Source organism: Palaemon carinicauda, chromosome 12 (assembly GCF_036898095.1).
Source record: "Palaemon carinicauda isolate YSFRI2023 chromosome 12, ASM3689809v2, whole genome shotgun sequence".
In the NCBI taxonomy this organism is placed as follows: domain Eukaryota; kingdom Metazoa; phylum Arthropoda; class Malacostraca; order Decapoda; family Palaemonidae; genus Palaemon; species Palaemon carinicauda.
The window spans coordinates 136,178,945-136,192,637 of NC_090736.1; the positions used below are offsets into that span (position 1 = coordinate 136,178,945).

General features: G+C 46.9%; 1 long non-coding RNA gene across 1 annotated transcript in view; it reads left to right on the forward strand.

Moving 5' to 3' along the window:
- Nucleotides 1-13,693, forward strand: part of LOC137650656 (uncharacterized) — a 42,725-nt gene that overhangs the window by 11,510 nt on the left and 17,522 nt on the right. Inside the window, exons 2-5 of the long non-coding RNA XR_011046026.1 lie at nucleotides 637-901; nucleotides 1,861-2,135; nucleotides 11,136-11,410; nucleotides 12,303-12,578. This is a non-coding gene — a long non-coding RNA (uncharacterized lncRNA). The remainder of the gene's footprint in view (nucleotides 1-636; nucleotides 902-1,860; nucleotides 2,136-11,135; nucleotides 11,411-12,302; nucleotides 12,579-13,693) is intronic.

The following is a 13,693-nucleotide window of genomic DNA, read 5'->3' on the forward strand; positions in this document are numbered from 1 at the left end:
TCACATTGTGTATCTTAATAGGTAAACCTAAAGTGATGTTGCTGTTCTTTGCCGTTGGTTAACCTGAAGTTATGTTTCTGTTCTTTACCCTCTAATCTTGTTTGTTGATGAGGATGCGATGGCTGCTGCTCATGTTAAATAGTCTGAAGAAAGACAGGTTAAATGTAAGCTAAGCTTTCAATTAAGTCAGACTAATCTAATTAAATTGATGAACCATTTAATGTTTTGGTTTGGTCGGTCGAGCAATCCTCAGATGACTCGTCAGGATCAATAATCTTTTGTAATGTTTCAGATCTTTTCCTTGGAGGAAATAATCTTACTTGTCAAATTGATTTAATTTTGGATGTAGTTTCTGATGATGGCAAATTTAGATGCCAACTTTGGCAATAGCAGTTCTAGCCTGTCTTCACATTTACTGGAAGATTTTGATACTTCATTGTTTAATTTTAATCACAGTTAAAAGTACCTGATATTAATAGTTTTTCAGTTGGGGGAAATGTGAATTCTTTTGTAATATGAATTTCTTTATATGCTCTCTCATTGTCTCAAGATAGATTTATTGCCAGGGTTGGTAACGGGGCTTCGCCTCCCTTTGTTGTTATTGACAAGACTGTACAGCCATCTCATATATTTCAGGTTTGGAATTCGTCCGATGTGATCGTGTAAGGCAAACATGAATTTTTTAGTTCAGGCAGTGGGGAATTCCGACCAGATGCTCGTCCAAGACTTCCCTGACAATCTCGAGACCCAGGCGGACCTACGGACAAGTCCTGACGTCTGGTATAAACTTGAAGGATGTGTTGATTGACCTACTGAAATTATCTTGTTCAGGATGTTTCATATATGTACATTCCCCCAGATGCCAGTATGCTCCCACCTCGTCTCTTATTATCAAATAAAGGTAAGTTGGAGAGAGGAAGGACCCTGTTCATGCTTTCAGTTCTGGTTAATGGATGTAGTAAGTCGAATTCGACTCACATTGGCTCTCATGATGATCATACCAATGTGCATGGTCTGGTAGTACTACGAATGTTAGCCAGGTGCAAATTTATATAACTTAAAATTGTACATGGGCTGGTAGTACTACTGTACTTCGAATGTTAGCCAGGTGCAAATGTATATAACTTAAAATTACTGGAACTCAAGAGCAGTTTAGTATTTCAGCGAATGAAACTCATGAACAAGAGCCAGAGGATGAAACTGATCGGGAGTCCGGTAATTTTTGTGTTTTCAATTGAATAACAGTTCTAATGTTAATTCGTTTAGCTTAATATGCTGTGTCTTGGTTTGAGTGTGCTTCTTATAAATGGAAATCAAAATTATTTAATGTTTTGATTTAGAACTTGGAGAAAGTTGGTGATAGGCGAGCAAGCTTGCAATGTTGTTGTTCAATTCCCAATGACCTTCCAGTAGAAGGAAATCTGATTAAGTTGGTGAACCACCTAATGTTTTTGTTCAGTCGGTCAAGCGTTTCTTAGATGACTTATCGGAACTATTAGCCTCTTGTGATGATTTAGAACTTTGAATGGGAGACAGTCTTACTTGTCAAATGAACTCTATTTAGGATTTGGTTTCCTACGATGGCAATATTTCAGTGCCATCTTTTGGCAGTAGTAGTGCTAGCCTGTCTTCACATTTACTGGAAAATTTTGATACATCATTGTTTAATTTTAATCACAGTTAAAAGTACCTGATATTAATAGTTTTTCAGTTGGGGTGAATGTGAATTCTTTTATAATATGAATTAGTTTTTATGCGCTCTCATTGTCTAAAGATAAATTTATTGCTAGGGTTGGTAATGGGGCTTCGCCTTCCTTTGTTATTGTTGATAAAACTGTACAGCCATCTCAAATATTTCAGGTTTGGCATTCGTCCGATTTGATCGTGTAAGGCAAACATGAATTTTTTAGTTCAGGCAGTGGGAGTATTCAGCCCAGATGCACGCCCAAGACTTCCTCACAGTCTCGAGACCCAGTCGTACTTACGGACACATCTCGACAATTCCTGACGTCTGGTATAAGCTTTAAGGACGTGTTGATTGACCTACTGAAATTCTCTTGTTCAGGATGTTTCATATATGTACATTCCCCCAGATGCCAGTATGCTCCCACCTCGTCTCTTATTATCAAATAAAGGTAAGTTGGAGAAAGGAAGGACCCTGTTCATGCTTTTAGCTCTGGTTAATTAATGAAGCAAGTCGAATTCGACTTACATCGGCTCTCGTGATGATCGTACCAATGTGCATGGGCTGGTAGTACTACTGTACTACGAATGTTAGCCAGGTGCAAATGTATATAACTTGAAATTACTGAAACTCAAGAGCAGTGTAGTATTACAGCGAATGAAACTCATGAACCAGAGCCAGAGGATGAAACTGATCGGGAGTCCGGTATTTTTTGTGTTTTCAATTGAATAATAGTTCAAATGTTAATTCGTTTAGCTTAATATGCTGTGTCTTGGTTTGAGTCTGCTTCTAACAAATGGAAATCAAAATAATCTAATGTTTTGATTTAGAATTTGGAGAAAGGTGGTGATAGGCGAGCAAGCTTGCAATGTAATCTCTCAACTCCCAGTGACCTTCCACGAGAAGGAAATCTGATTAAGTTGGTGAACCACCTAATGTTTTGGTTCAGTCGGTCAAGCGTTTCTTAGATGACTTATCGGAACTATTAGCCTCTTGTGATGATTTAGAACTTTGGATGGGAGATCGTCTTACTTGTCAAGTGAACTCAATTTAGGATTTGGTTTCCTACGATAGCAATATTTCAGTGCCATCTTTTGGCAGTAGTAGTGCTAGCCTGTCTTCACATTTACTGAAAAATTTTAACTCTTTTGCCCCCAAAGGACGTAATGGTACGTTTCACAAAACTCATCCCTTCACCCCATGGACGTACCGGTACGTCCTTGCAAAAAATGCAATTGTTCCGTAACCGAAATACAAACCACGCTATTTACAAAGGGTTATTACTTTTAGCGTAGCTGAAATGGCGAGCCATTAGAATTTAACGAGGGTGTATTACCCCCGCGCTAGTTAGCGGGGGGAAGGGGAGTGGTAGCTAGCTACCCCTCCTCCCCCTCACACACAGGTGAATACTCACTTTCACTTTTGGCTCGGACTGTGACAGACGTCTCTGTCTTGGTCCTCGCTTGGCAGCCATTGTCTGTTTTGTCTTTACTTAATCGCTTACTTTTCTTTTACTCAATATATATGTAAACATGTTTTCATGTTTGTATATATATTTGAGTATAGAAATAAGTAAGTTTCCTTTTCAGATGTGTGTGTGTAGTGTACGATATCTACGTGGAGGCCTCGGCAGTTAGGCCACCACGGCCTAATTTTATGGGTTGCGATCGAGTTTGACTTCGGTCTTTCTCTCTCTCTCTCTCTTGAGGTCGTTCACCCTTTTACTATGTTTTACTACGCCCTTGTAGCTTCCTTCCCGTGTGGGTGGGGTTGCTACGCCGTACATTTTGTCTCAATTAGTTTATGAATCTAATTGTAGTTGTTAATTTTTCAGCTTGTAGAACGATTCCTTTCGGGGTTTTCGTTTTTTTCTTTAGTGTTCATTCTTTTTTTTAAATTACATAATTACATAGTTACATAATTATAATTGTTATAATTCTGTTTTAGTTACAGCTCTCCTTCCGCGAGTGTAAGTGGTTGTGAGGGCACGTGCCTGTTGTGTAATTCTTGTTCCTTTTCCTCGGGATTCCTCTTCGGAGCCTTCCCGGGGGAATGAATGTGTACTAATATTATTTGTTTTATTTTTTTACAGTTACCGATCTAGTTCGTTTCTGTAATATAGCAACGGTGTGAGCTGTCTGGTTGAGTCCTGGGGATTCGGCTGTTGCTGCCTCCCCCCTTGTATTGTCGTCAGGGGCGTGTCTCCTTCTACTGGTAGTACTCCCGTGTCGACGGACAGCTCTCCAGTTCATTTTAGAACAGTCAGGAGGCTTGCCTCCTTGGGCGGATAACTTTCCTTCCGAGGGAAGTTTTTTTTTTTCCTGTCCAGGCTTGAGCTTTTCCTCTTTTGGGGGGTTCTTCTCTTGCCTTTTTTTCGTGCGACTATGCTCTTGGTGCTGAGCGGTCGCACCTGCAGTTTCGCTCAAGGGGCTGGGCAACTGCAGGGGCTCCTCTTCGGAGGATTGCCCCTTTTAGGTCACTGGCTGACCAGTCTCTTCCACGAAGTGTTTCTCTGTCGTTCGCGAGAGAGTACACTCATAGAGACTCCTCTTCGGAGGTTTCTTCTGTTGCTGTTGCTGTTGGCCTCCCTCGCCGTAAGGCCCTCCGTCCGCCTCGTCGTAAGGGCCTCTCATCTCCCTATAAGGGTGCTTGAGGCGCCTTTTTGAATCTCCGTTTGCAGCCTACAACTTCTTTTTCTCGATCTTCCGTCTTGGTGCAGATGGACAGCAGTCTAATCTCGTCTCCCGACGGGCAACGGTCTTCCCGACGGACAACGGTCTTCCCGACGGACAGCGGTCTTCCGACGGACATCAGTCTCCCGGCGGACAACGATCCCTTCGGGGCAAAGGGTTGCCCCCACGGGGGTTCTTCCCTTGCGTGTCAGGGTTTCCCTGCGCGCCCTTCTGTTCGTCAGCGCTCTCCTGTTCGTCAGCGCTTTCAAGATGATCTTCCCTGCGGTTCCTGTTACGTGCCCTGTGCGCCCACGTTCGCCCTCGCGATCTAGAACTTCGGTTCAGGTCGGGGTCAAGGACTCTTCTTTGCGCAGGCTTCCACGCGTAGCCTTCTGCTCGTCAGCGATCATCAGCTCGTCAGCGATCATCAGCTCGTCAGCGATCATCAGCTCGCCAGCGATCGTCAGCTCGTCAGCGATCATCAGCTCGCCAGCGATCTCCGGATCGCCCACGTGTGTTACAGCTGGCACGCCAACGTTCTCCAACACTTCTGAAGGAACATGGTTCGCCAGCTACTAGCTCAACTGCGGATGCTGATCGCCATCGCGCGACCCTCAACTGCAGATGCTGATCGCCATCGCGCGACCCTCAACTGCGGATGCTGATCGCCATCGCGCGACCCTCAACTGCGGATGCTGATCGCCATCGCGCGACCCTCAACTGCGGATGCTGATCGCCATCGCGCGACCCTCAACTGCGGATGCTGATCGCCATCGCGCGACCCTCAACTGCGGATGCTGATCGCCATCGCACAACCCTGAACGATTGCCCGCTTACGCATGCTGCACCTCATCGCACAACCCTGAACGATCGCCCTCTTGCGGATGCTGATCACCATCGCACCCTTTCACGCGATCATTCACCTGCGCATGCTGCTCGCCATCGCACAACCCTGAACGATTGCCCGCTTACGCATGCTGCTCCTCATCGCACAACCCTGAACGATCGCCCTCCTGCAGATGCTGATCACCATCGCACCCTTTCACGCGATCATTCACCTGCGCATGCTGCTCGCCATCGCACAACCCTGAACGATTGCCCGCTTACGCATGCTGCTCCTCATCGCACAACCCTGAACGATCGCCCTCCTGCAGATGCTGATCACCATCGCACCCTTTCACGCGATCATTCACCTGCGCATGCTGCTCGCCATCGCACAACCCTGCACGATTGCCCGCTTACGCATGCTGCTCCTCATCGCACAACCCTGAACGCTCGCCCTCTTGCGGATGCTGATCACCATCGCACCCTATCACGCGATCATTCACCTACACATGCTGCTCGCCATCGCTTACCGCCAGCGATCTTCTTCACCTACGCGGCAGCACGATCCCTCGCCGTCACGCCCATTCGCCTGCGCGCCCGCGCGATCGCTCGCCTGCGCGCCCGCGCGATCGCTCGCCTGCGCGCCCGCGCGATCGCTCGCCTGCGCGCCCTCGCGACCGCTCGCCTGCGCGCCCGCGCGACCACTCGCCTGTGCGCCCGCGCGACCATTCGCCTTTGCGCGACCGTTCGCCCTCGCGCGACCATAGTTCGCGGCGAATTCCACAGCCGGTGGTAGCAGCAGGGACGCGTCCTCCTAGGCGGCACTCGGGATCACCTCCGTCCAAGCACAGGTTGGTAGTGCAGGACGAAGACAGGTCAGTACAGCATTCTTCCCACCTTCTTTTCAGGCAGGAACCGTCGTGTCCTCTCCAAAGGATCGCCCGATCCCTTTCACCTTAGCGAGGATTTCGGACTCTGTGTCCTTGGAGCAGCAGACATGGTTTGATCCGCTGGCACGGGCGTTAATGAGGGTTATGAAACCAGCACTCACCGGCCAGGGTAACAAACCAGAGGCTGTCTCTCCTACGCTGAAGAGAAAGAGAGGAGTGGACTTCGTGGTGACTTCCCCCAGGGCGAAGTTGGTTCCCAAGAGGTCGGTCTCGAGGGTCCCCTCTCCTGCACGAGTACTCTCTCCTTCTCCCGCCCTGGAAGGATTTTTGGCGGGGGGGCTTTCCGTTGAAGATTTCTCCATCGGACAAGGGGTGACTGCTTACCTCTTCCTCTGGGAGCTTACCAGGTTCTTTCCCTCCTCGGTTATGGCCCGAGGTTTGGTTCAAGGAAGCTACAGGAAGATCAAGGGTACTTAACTCCTCTCGAGCTCAGGCACCTTGGCCTTTCGTCGTTAAGTATCTACTTGCGGACAAGCTCGATGTTGTACCATCTGGACGCACTGACTGAAGGCTTCCTTCGGGTGTCTCATCTGTGGAGGTCAACGACCTCAGACACCCTTCCATCCTTGAGAAGAGTTTTGTCTTTGCCCAAGGACAGAGACTTAAACATCTGCTGTGCGGAGTAAATCGACTTCCGGTTTCACTCCTCCAAGGCGCTTTCTTCCAGACTCTGCAGGGCTCCAGCTCCCTTTTCTTTCAACCACGTCGGCCTAAGTTATCGGCTACGACAACTGGGACAAGGTGTCCAATTGCAGTTTCCTCCTGTCAGGAACAGATGGCACGGGAGACTCCCCCGGGGGGGCATAGTCCTAAAAGGAGTTCACGAACTCTAGGATTGCAGGTTTTTTCGCTGGGAGGATGCTTAAGGTTACTCATCCGAATGACAGCTTCCCGATGCCCATTCCCGCACAATCTCTGTGAGTAGCCAAGGATATCGCGCCTGCCGTCTCTGTCAGCGAATTCAGTGTCTCTGAACCTCTATGCCATAGCATCAGCAGAGTTGCCCGGTTGGGCAGAATGATCCATACCTTAGGCGAAGGTCTTCCTTAGGATCATCGACGGCTTCACCCCCGGCCCCCTCAGTCGATCCTTTCTTGTAAGGAAGGATCTGAGAGGGGATGTCCATAGTCGACCTCTCAGCCCTGATCAAGTTTGTCGAACAAACTTTGGCCAGCGTAGACCAGCAGAATCGATCAGACTGGTAACGAGGCGACAGGACTCCTTTAACCCTGGATCGGAAGGACGGGTACTTTCAGTTTCCATTCCATCCATCTTCCAGGGTGCTCGTCGAATTCAGCCTAAACTGCAAGTATTCCTGCTTATGACGCAGTGTGGCTATCCCGCCGTGGCATAGCAGGTTTGTTTCCCCAGAGAACTCTCCCTGCCTTCCTCTTGGCCGCTCAGGTGCAGACTTCCGCCTCCTCTGCTGTTTGGAGGGCTGGTCAACTCCGGTAGGCTCGGGTTTCGACCTTCTTCAGCGCCGGGAAAAGCTTCCGAATGCTGACCATGAGTGTGGGCTCATGGTATTTTGCTTGGAGCCTTCTCTTCCTCTGCCTCAACATCTGGAGTATCTGGCCATGATATTGAGTCAACCGCCTTACCACGTTGGAAACCCCGCTTCTCGTCCGTCCAGCGAGGTTAAGCAACGTCGGTACTCGGATGGGTGACCACCTGGGGACGCCAGATTCTGTTACCACATCCTCCGAGCCTTCCTTTCGGTTGACTGTGGCAAGACTGAGGAGAGTCGCAGTACCTGTTCTCAGTCAAGCAGAGTTTTCAGCCCTACCTTGGAACGTTTCCTAGTTCTTCTTTCCTCATTGACCCGTTTATAGTCCGAACGGTCGCCTCAGGATAAGTTCCATGTGGGGCGATCCAAGTTCCGGTGGCTTCAGGCAATGTTTAACCGGACTCCCTGGCCCTATGGGACCAGCGGAACTATTAAACCTGCAATGGGTGTTGACCTATGGAGCCTCTTGATGGTAGTGGATATTCTCGTCCTTTCCCCACATTCTTGATGCGGTTCTCGGACTCGTCAAAGGAAAGGGGGGGGGGGCATGTTCCGGTCCAGGCCTATGGTCAAGACCTGAAGGATACCTCTCCATCATTCAGGCAGGCTTAAGGGCCTTAGTCTGGCCCCTCTTCAGATCCTACCGCTCCTGCCAAGTCGCCCCGTTGCGTGTCGACTTCATGCTAACCAGCAGGGGACGCATTTTCACACCTTCACATCTTGCAGTAGAGATACCGGGATGATTGAGATTCTCTCAATTCCACCATCGGCTCTCTCATTCCAGGCAGGGGAATGTTTCTCTCAGACTATCCGAGCAGAGCCTCATAGAGAGAGTGTACCTAAGGGTCTTTGACCTTGGGTAACCAGCAAGTGCTGGTCTGGGGGACCTGATCGCGACAGCTTGGAACCTCAAGCTTCCGCTAGTTTTCCCCCCAGTCTCAGACCCCGAGACTCTGGCAAGATGCATTCCGGTGATGGTGGGACAACTTCGACGCCTGCGTCTTCCCTCCTTTTTGTCTGCGGACAATGGGTCTCAACAAAACCAGGTTGTCTGTCAACCTTTCAATGGGAGAGCTCCACTGGGACTATGCGCAGAACGGTTTCTGGACCCTCTGCTTCCCCTGACGGAACTCCCGGGAGAGCTTCTCCCACGGCGCAGACTACTCAAGCAACCACACTGCGACATCTCTCCCGAACCGGGACGTCGCTTCGGCTTCATGCCTGGAGACACTACGCTTCCTCCTCTAGAAGAGACAACCCGCTACAGTCGCGGTACGGAGGTCGCGTCATCTGCGATAGTCATCCACAGGGGTCTCCCAGGCAAAGTGAAGAGTCTAAGGTGGTTGGTGCCGTGGGAGATATACCTCTTCCCGTGAGGCCTCTTCTCCAGCAATAACGGTCTTATTGCCTTTCGGCGGGAGGAAACTCCTTTCCGCTCTTGGCAATGAAGCCTGTCGCTCAGCCTTTCCCTGACCTTCAGGCTTAAAGGAATAACTTTTTCCTGCCCGCTGGATCTATCCTCGCTCATGCGAAGCTACGATCGTCCCTGCCCTAGTCGGAGGAAGACCTCCAACTTGGAGCATGGCTCGGACTTTTAGTCCTTTAAGAGATCTTCTCAAGACCCTTTTATGACAGGCCTCGGATTGTATTCCGCCTTGGGTCTTCTGCTCACTCTGGCCACGGCCAGTGTGTAAGCAATCTTCTTGGTCTCTTACTACTCCCCCCCCTTTCTAAGGAAGAGGGGAAGGCAACATTCAGGCTCGCTCCTGAGTTGTTGGCTAGACTCAGAATCTGAGGGTCCCGACCCTTCGGTCCGATTCATTCAAGATTTTGAGTCTCCATTCTGTGTCTGATGTCCCAAGACCTTCTCTTTCTTGCCAGTACAGGAATCGAGAGGTTAGCGCTGGGAACAGCTGCAGTTTGGCCTCAGTTGCAGCCGATTTGGGAACACAAGGAGGACATGGGGGGAGAGTCACCAGTATACCTCTTCAGCCCGGACTCAAGGACATTCATCTCGACCTGTCTTCAGACCCTCCCCCGTCACGTCGCCCTACAGCACGATGTTGGATACATCGCAACGTCCCTCGCCTTCGAGTAATACTACTCTGTGACGCAGGTGCTACAAGCTGGAGTCTGGAAGCGTCTGATGACCTTCGCAGCCCGCTTCCTGCAGGGCGTGACCCACAGGAGTCTCGATACGTTTTCTATCGCTCTGTGGTGGCTACACAACAGCTGGTCTAACCTCAGGCTCCTTTTTGGACAGGTAGCAGAAGGTTGAGGGCATTGTTATCAGGTTTTAGTCTGCATGAATGAAAGAAGTATGTCTGGCCCTTACTTCTTTCTTCATCATCCCCTCTACGGGGAAGCAGCATCCTGGTCTCTGCATAGCTGACCTCGAACCTCTGCAGGTAAACCATGCTTCCTTGTGTTCCGAGTATTGAGTCAATACTGTCGCGTCCCCCATACCCTGACGAGGTGGTATTGGGAACGTCCTAACCCAGAGTTCCTCCTGGAACTCCAGGTCAACTGCCTAGGACGGGTCACACTTCTTCCTTCACACACAAGCTTACGTAGGCCACATGGTTCCTTGCGGTGCAAGGAACTTGTGAGGTGCAGGGACTCCTTTTCTCGAGTGCGACTCACTCGGATTCTGAGTCCCCGGGTAAAGCCAAAGCCAGTATGGCTGGGGACTTTCCACCCTTCCTAAGGGATAAGTCACCCTTTGTAAATAGCGTGGTTTGTATTTCGGTTACGGAACAAATGACAAATTCGAAGATAATTTGTATTTTTCCTAACCATACAAACCTTAGCTATTTACACATATTTGCCCGCCAGCCCTGTCCCCCAAGACAAGTCCTACCTCTAAGTGAAAGTGAGTATTCACCTGTGTGTGAGGGGGAGGAGGGGTAGCTAGCTACCACTCCCCTTCCCCCCGCTAACTAGCGCGGGGGTAATACACCCTCGTTAAATTCTAATGGCTCGCCATTTCAGCTACGCTAAAAGTAATAACCCTTTGTAAATAGCTAAGGTTTGTATGGTTAGGAAAAATACAAATTATCTTCGAATTTGTCATTTTTTTTTTTTTTTTTTTTCTTGCATATTTTTGATAATTTTTTTAGAAACTTCAGGCATTTTCCAAGAGAATGAGACCAACCTGACCTTTCTATGATGAAAATTAAGGCTGTTAGAGCAATTTAAAAAATATATACTGCAAAATGTTCTTGAAAAAAAATAACCCTTGGGGGTTAAGGGTTGGAAATTTCCAAATACCCTGGGGGTATAAGGCTTAATACTTCATTGTTTCATTTTTATCACAGTTAAAAGCACCTGATATTAGTAGTTTTTCAGTTTGGGGGAATGTGAATTCTTTTGTAATATGAATTTCTTTATATGCTCTCTCATTGTCTCAAGATAGATTTATTGCCAGGGTTGGTAACGGGTCTTTGCCTTCCTTTGTTATTGTTGACAAGACTGTACCGCCATCTCAAATATTTCAGGTTTGGCATTCGTCCGATGTGATCGTGTAAGGCAAACATGAATTTTTTAGTTCAGGCAGTGGGGGAATTCCGCCCAGATGCACGTCCAAGACTTCTTCACAGTCTCGAGATCCAGTCGTACATACGGACACATCTCGACAAGTCCTGACGTCTAGTATGATCTTTAAGGACTTGTTGATTGACCTACTGAAATTCTCTTGTTCAGGATGTTTCATATATGTACATTCCCCCAGAGGCCAGTATGCTCCCACCTCGTCTCTTATCATCAAATAAAGGTAAGTTGGAGAAAGGAAGGACCCTGTTCATGCTTTCAGTTCTGGTTAATGAATGAAGTTCGAATTCAACTCACATCGGCTATCATGAGGATCATACCAATGTGCATGGGCTGGTAGTACTACTGTACTTCAAATGTTAGCCAGGTGCAAATGTATATAACTTAGAATTACTGGAACTCAAGAACAGTGTATTTCAACGAATGAAACTCATGAACCAGAGCCAGAGGATGATACTGATCGGGAGTCCGGTATTTTTTGTGTTTTCAATTGAATAATAGTTCAAATGTTAATTCATTTAGCTTAATATGCTGTGTCTAGGTTTGAGTCTGCTTCTTATAAATGGAAATCAAAATTATCTAAAGTTTTGATTTAGAATTTGGAGAAAATTGGTGATAGGCGAGCAAGCTTGCAATGTTATTGTTCAATTCCCAGTGACCTACCACGAGAAGGAAATCTGATTAAGTAGGTTAACCACTAATGTTTGGGTTCAGTCGGTCAAGCGTTTCTTAGATGACTTATTGGAATCATTATCCTCTTGTGATGATTTAGAACTTTGGATGGGAGATCATCTTACTTGTCAAGTGAACTCAATTTAGGATTTGGTTTCCTACGATGGCAATATTTCAGTGCCATCTTTTGGCAGTAGTAGTGCTAGCTTGTCTTCACATTTACTGGAAAATGTTAATACATCATTGTTTAATTTTAATCACAGTTAAAAGTACCTGATATTAATAGTTTTTCAGTTGGGGTGAATGTGAATTCTTTTATAATATGAATTAGTTTTTATGCTTTCTCATTGTCTCAAGATAAATTTATTGCCAGGGTTGGTAACGGGTCTTTGCCTCCCTTTGTTGTTGTTGACAAGACTGTACCGCCATCTCAAATATTTCAGGTTTGGCATTCGTCCGATGTGATCGTGTAAGGCAAACATGCAATATTTTGTTCAGGCAGTGGGGGAATTCCGCCCTGATGCACGTCCAAGACTTCCCTGACAATCTCGAGACCCAGTCGTACCTACGGACGCATCTCGACAAGTTCTGACGTCTGGTATAAGCTTTAATGACATGTTGATTGACCTACTGAAATTCTCTTGTTCAGGATGTTTCATATATGTACATTCCCCCAGATGCCAGTATGCTCCCACCTCGTCTCTTATTATCAAATAAAGGTAAGTTGGAGAAAGGAAGGACCCTGTTCATGCTTTCAGTTCTGGCTAATGAATGAAGTAAGTCAAATTCGACTCCCATCGGCTCTCATGATGATCGTACCAATGTGCTTGGGCTGGTAGTACTACTGTACTTCAAATGTTAGTCAGGTGCAAATGTATATAACTTAGGATTACTGGAACTCAAGAACAGTGTATTACAGCGAATGAAACTCATGAACCAGAGCCAGAGGATGAAACTGATCGGGAGTCCGGTATTTTTTGTTTTTTCAATTGAATAATAGTTCTAATGTTAATTCGTTTAGCTTAATATGCTGTGTCTAGGTTTGAATCTACTTTTAATAAATGGAAATCAAAGTTATTTAATGTTTCAGTGAATGAAACTCATGAACCAGAGCCAGAGGATGAAACCGATCGGGAGTCCGGTATTTTTTGTGTTTTCAATTGAATAACAGTTCAAATGTTAATTCGTTTAGCTTAATATGCTGTGTCTTGGTTTGAGTCTGCTTCTAATAAATGGAAATCAAAATAATCTAATGTTTTGATTTAGAATTTGGAGAAAGGTGGTGATAGGCAAGCAAGCTTGCACTGTTATTTATTGTTCAAATCCCAATGACCTTCCTAGAGAAAGAAGTCTGATTAAGTAGGTTAACCACTAATGTTTTAGTTCAGTTGGTCAAGCGTTTCTCAGATGACTTTTCGGAATCATTAGCCTCTTGTGATAATTTAGGACTTTGTTTTAGGGGAGATAATCTTACTTGTCTAATGAATTTAATTTAAGATGTGGTCTCCGACGATGGCAATAATTCACACACGAAATACAAACTAATGTCCTTACGGTAGGGGTTGTTTTCAGCGCAAGCTGGGTGTCTGTTAAATTGTTTTACCAAGCAGTTAAGTTACGATTGGGAGGCTGGGTGAAGAGCCCTGCCCCCTTATCTGTCAAGTCTCCTCACTTATGCCTTCAGCCACATCAAGTACACACATACCGATGCACCATTAATGAAATGTTATTATGCATCATCCAAATTGTTACTGTTTCAATTAGGGATATCGTTTCAGCGTGAGCTGGAATCGGTCGTTGGAGATGGATAACGAACAGTTATTCAACTGACGAG